Raw genomic sequence first — 6,000 nt, 5'->3', positions numbered from 1 at the left:
CATGTATCTTTCATCAAAGTTTATGATGAGTATTTCTGTTATTTGACGTGGCTCTCTGCAATTTCCCTGGATATTTTGGAGGCATTTCTGAACATGGCGCCAATGTAAACCAAGATTTGTAGATATAAATATGCACATTATCGAACAAAACATGAATGTATTGTGTAACATGATGTCATATGAGTGTCATCTGATGAAGATGTTCAAAGGTTAGTGATTAATTGTATCTCTTCTGCTTTTTGTTACTACTATATTTTGCTGGGAAAATGGCTGTGTTTTTCTGTGGCTATGTACTGAGCTAACATAATTGTTTGGTGTGCTTTCCCCGTAAATCCTTTTTAAAATCAGATTCACAACATGTGTAGCTTTAATTTTGTGTCTTTCATGTGTGATTTCATGAAAGATTGATTTTTATAGTAATATATTTGAATTTGGCGTGATACATTTTTTCTGGATTTTGGCCAAGTGGGACGTTAGCGCCCCACATATCCTAGAGAAGTTAAATACATTTGACCATGACGTAATCCAACGGTGCTCAATGGTTAATCACTTAACCGTCTGGTAAACATATAGTTTTTAAACTGGTTTGTCTACTATATATGGATTTTGAGAAATACAGAAATAAAATATGTGTTTGTATAGTATAAACATCTAAATGACATGCATAATACATAAAGCCAAGAGCGTGCAAAGCTGTCCTCAAGTTAAAGGGTGGCTACATTGAAGAATATAAAATATAAAATATAGTTTGATTTGTTTAACACTTTTTTTGTTACTAAATAATTCCATGTGTTATTTCATAGTTTTGATGTCTTCACTATTATTCTACAATGTAGAAAACAGTAAAAAATAAAGAAAAACTCTTGAATGAGTAGGTGTTGTAAAACCATTGACCGGTAGTGTATGGAAATAAGGTAAACCTGTTTTTGCTTTGTCGTAATGGAGTAGTGTGTGTAGATTGATTAGGTTTGTTTGTATGTCATCCATTTTAGAATAAGGCTGTAACATAATAAAATGTGGAAAAAGGGAAGGGGTGTGAATATTTTCCGAATGCACTGTACATTCTATTGTTGGCTCCAACACAGCAACCTATTTATGATAAATCAATTTCACACTCAAACTCACTGAGCACAACATCTAGTGACAAATTATCTTGAGAACAATAAAATGTCTTTAAAATGTTTTATTAGCAAAGCATTTATATATTCCATTAAAGCTGGAGAAGGTAAAGACAGAATAGTACTCCAAGGCACTGATTCAACAAGTAGAGGATTTGTTACAGAAAACCAGACAACCAAATATCAACAATGAAACAACTCAATAACTCAGGATTCATGAATGAGCCAAAAACATTTAAATGTAACCTTGTCTTGTGTGGTTTGGTTTTACTATCCTTGTGGGTAAAACAAGGATCATTTAGACAAGTCAAAATTCAAAAGCAAATCAAATCAAATTTATTGGTGACATACACATGTTTAGCAGATGTTATTGCGGGTGTAGCGAAATGCTTGTGCTTCTAGCTCCGACAGTGCAGTAATATCTCAGAAGTAATATATATACACGTTAATCTAAGTAAGGAATGGATTAAGAATGTATATACATATATGTCAGAGTGATATTGGAATATGATACAATGGCATAGTATAGAATACAGTAAATACATGTGAGATGGGTGATGTACCATTTGGACAAGTTGGGACATTTCGCCGGTCCCCACAAGGAAAATTTATGTTTAAGGCATAGGGGTTAGGTTTAGGGTTAGGGTTAAAATTAGGGTTAGGGGAAGCCCATTTGGAATGGGCTTACATTTTTTTGTACACACAAAGATTGTAAATCATACGTGTTTGTGTGTTTTATCATGAAGAAAGCTAAACATTTTTGTGTACATGCCCCCCTCAGTGTAAGATAGCAACTATTGCATTATAAAGACTAGTTTAACTCAAAACTCGTAGTCACTACAATGTATTTCAGCTTCCAGCTTTCTCCAAGGGGTCTTTGGGATCAAGAGTCACTATTATCCTGTTAACCTCTGCTGGAAAATAGATCACTAATGATTACACAAAGAAATGTATAGAATTGAGATGGCATGAGCTACAGAGATGGAGTGATGACAGCCTTCCACTTAGAGATGAACACTGGTCATAGACGCAGCTCAAAACCACAGATGCCCTCCAACCTAAACTGTTAAAGTTAGCTCAGGAAGCTGCTGTACCACAAGGCTGCAGGTTTCTGGTAAACTAACTCATGCTATGACATCTTGTTAAACACTTGTTGTCTCCAACACAGCAAATAACTTTGTTATATCAGAATGTCAGATTTTCTTTCACAGAATTTGGTGACAGATGATCTTGAGAACAGTAAAACATGTTTATTAGCAAATAATTTAAATATTCCATGAAAGCTGGAGAAGGTGAAGAAGATAAAGACATATACCGCAATGAAAAATGTGCAAATTCTAAATACATCTAGTTTCTATTCATCCTGTTTCACCTCAGAGTCGGGTTGCCCTGAACTTCACCACAGCAATGACGTTGCACAGGAAGAAGAGCACTGCATTAACAGTTTTTGGAAGGTAGAAGAATGTTCTCTCCCATCTGTAGAAGAACAACACTGCTTTGAGGACATGATACTCTGCAAATTTCAAACATACATATTTATTTGAAGAATGAGGCAGACCTGGAACATTTTTGTAAGTGATTATAAAGCAACACAAGTAATTAATCCAATAATTGAAATGTAAATAAATTGAATTGCTTGCAGTTCCTAAGGCTTCCACTAGATCAAACGCGCCAAATAAACGGACAGTTTGGATATATATCGACGGAATTAATCGAACAAAAGGACCATTTGTGATGTTTATGGGACATATTGGAGTGCCAACAACAGAAGCTCGTCAAAGGTAAGACATGAATTATATTTTTATTTCTGCGTTTTGTGTCGTGCCTGCAGGGTTGAAATGTTTTCTCTCTTTTGCACAATGGTGCTATGCTCAGAAAATAGCATCGTATGCTTTCGTTGAAAAGCCTATTTGAATTCTGACATTTTGGCTGGATTCACAACCAGTGTAGCTTTAATTTGGTATCTTTCATGTGTGATTTTAATGAAAGTTTGATTTTATAGTAATTGTCATAGTAATTCATTTTAATTTGGCGCTCTGCATTTTCTCAGGCTTTTTGCCAAGTGATACAGTAGCGTCTTGGCTAAACTCAGATTTTTGGATATAAATATGAACTTTACTGAACAAAAATACCTGTATTGTGTACCATGAAGTCCTTTGAGTGTCATCTGATGAAGATTATCAAAGGTTAGTGATTCATTTTATCTCTATTTCTGCTTTTTTGTTACTGCTCTCTTTAGCTGGAGAAATGGCTGTCTTTTTCTGTGACTTGGCTCATACCTAACAATCGTTTGGTGTGCTTTCGTCGTAAAACCTTTTTGAAATCGGACACTTTGGCTGGATTTATAACAAGTGTAGCTTTAAAATGGTGTAAAATACTTGTATGTTTGAGGAATTTAAATTATGGGATTTCTGTTGTTTTGAATTTGGCGCCCTGCAGTTTCACTGGCTGTTGACGAGGTGAAATGCTAACGTCCCACATACCCTAGAGAGGTTAAAGAGGTGGTAGTGTACACTTACCCCTGGGCTGCATGGTGTGTGTTGTTGACTGGGGCCTGAGAGGTGGAAGAGGAGACAGCAGGATCTACAGTTGTGGGTGAGTTCAGAGAGATGTCTTGAGTGGTCTGCTTGTCTGTCAAGGTGCAACAGTTTCCGTATGTAATTTGTTAGTGTTGAAGTGACACAATTTCAGCGTGATATATCAATGTTTTAAATTATCAAAATGACTTCAGTTGGATTCTGTGAATTTGAAAAACTCATTCCACTATTTTTGGTTATAACTGGTCTCTCATTACTTACTAATGACGGGGTCAGTCTGTGTTGTGGTCAGTTGATTGACAGTGGAGATGATGATGGTGGAAGAGGGGGTAGGGGTGGTGGTGGAGGCAGGTGTGGTACTCTGTGTTGTGGTCAGTTGATTGACAGTGATGTGAACAGGCATCTGTAGTTCTCCTCTGGAACACCAGTACCAGCCAGTATCTCCCATATTCAATCCATTCAGAGTCACTGTTAAAATGTGTCTGTTGTTGTGATCAATGGTCTGCTGTGATGTCACTGATGTTCCATCTAAAATCCCTGAATATCTCCCCACCAAGGGGACATAGAAGATACCCATCTTACACCACAACCACTTCTTAACCACAGTGTTACTATAGTAACAACGGACAGTGACACTCCCTCCTTCTACTCCAGTCACTTCCTGTTGGTCCACATAGAGTTCTGGTGTACCTGAACACAGAAGTACAGTCACAAATTCACCAAGGGAGAAGCAACACATGTCATATCATAGGCAATGATGTACACTGAGTGCACAAAACATTAAGAACACCTGCTCTTTCTATGACATAGACTGACCAGGTGAATCCAGGTGAAAGATACAATCCTTTATTGATGTCACTTGTTAAATCAGCTTCAATCAGTGTAGATGAAGAAGAGGAGACAGGTTAAATGATTTTTAAGCCTTGAGACAATTGAGACATGGATTTGTATGGGCAAGACAAAAGATTAGTGCTTTTGAACACGGTATGGTAGTAGGTGCCAGGTACACCTGTTTGAGTGTGTCAAGAACTGCAACGCTGCTGGGATTTTCACACTCAACAGTTTCCCGTGCGTATCAAGAATGGTCCACCACCCATTTGAGTCAACATGGGCCAGCATCTCTGGAACGCTTTCGACCCCTTGTATTGTCTATGCCCTGACGAATTGAGGCTGATCTGAGGTCAAACGGGGGAGCAACTCAATATTAGGAAGGTGTCCCTAATGTTTTGTGCATTCAGTGTATACAAACACTAGATTGCACATTTGTGGCCTGCTGGAGGTCATTTTGCAGGGCTCTGGCAGTGCTCCTCCTGCTCAAAAGCGGAGGTAGCAGTCCTGCTGCTGGGTTGTTGCCCTCCTACGGCCTCCTACGCAGAAAACTTAATTGAATTAAAACAGGTTAGTTGAAATCAAATCAAATAATTTAAATACAGTAAGACATTGTTAGTTTGGCAAAAAAACCTAAGCAAACATTTGTGGGTTACATCTTATGTAATATTCAGGCTCAGGTTGTTAGACTGAGGATATCCAATCAGCCGTCTCCTTATTGAGGAGGTTACCCAATCAGCTGTTTTCTTACTATTTTGTGTGCTTTAAGTAGCACCGTCTCCTGATGTACTGGCCTGTCTCCTGGTAGCGCCTCCATGCTCTGGACACTACGCTGACAGACACAGCAAACCTTCTTGCCACAGCTCGCATTGATGTGCCATCCTGGATGAGCTGCACTACCTGAGCCACTTGTGTGGGTTGTAGACTCCGTCTCATGCTACCATTAGAGTGAGAGCACCGCCAGCATTCAAAAGTGACCAAAACATCAGCCAGGAAGCATAGGAACTGAGAAGTGGTCTGTGGTCACCACCTGCAGAATCACTCCTTTATTGGGGGTGTCTTGCTAATTGCCTATAATTTCCACTTTTTGTCTTTTCCATTTGCACAACAGCATGTGAAATGTATTGTCAATCAGTGTTGCTTCCTAAGTGGACAGTTTGATTTCACAGAAGTGTGATTGACTTGGAGTTACATTGTGTTGTTTAAGTGTTCCCTTAATTTTTTTGAGCAGTGTACATTGTATTTAGAGCCTTTAAACAGTCTTCCCCAAATCAATAGCTACATAGCTGTGTCGTACTGAACAAATAAACCAAAGGATGCTAGCATGTGGCCTGCAATTATTACTATAGTGTATAAAAGACAAGACCAAGTCATACTCTCTACGTATGCTGTCTATGATGATCAAACACAGTGTGATTGAAGAGAGGTAAGGGGAGCTAACCTGTGGTGACTGACAGGTGCAAGTATGTATTTTGATCTCGTCCTGCAGTCTCCACAGCACACCAGTAATACCCAGA

The sequence above is a fragment of the Salvelinus fontinalis genome, chromosome 37 (assembly GCF_029448725.1).
Source record: "Salvelinus fontinalis isolate EN_2023a chromosome 37, ASM2944872v1, whole genome shotgun sequence".
Classification (NCBI taxonomy): domain Eukaryota; kingdom Metazoa; phylum Chordata; class Actinopteri; order Salmoniformes; family Salmonidae; genus Salvelinus; species Salvelinus fontinalis.
This window is presented reverse-complemented; position numbering follows the sequence as displayed.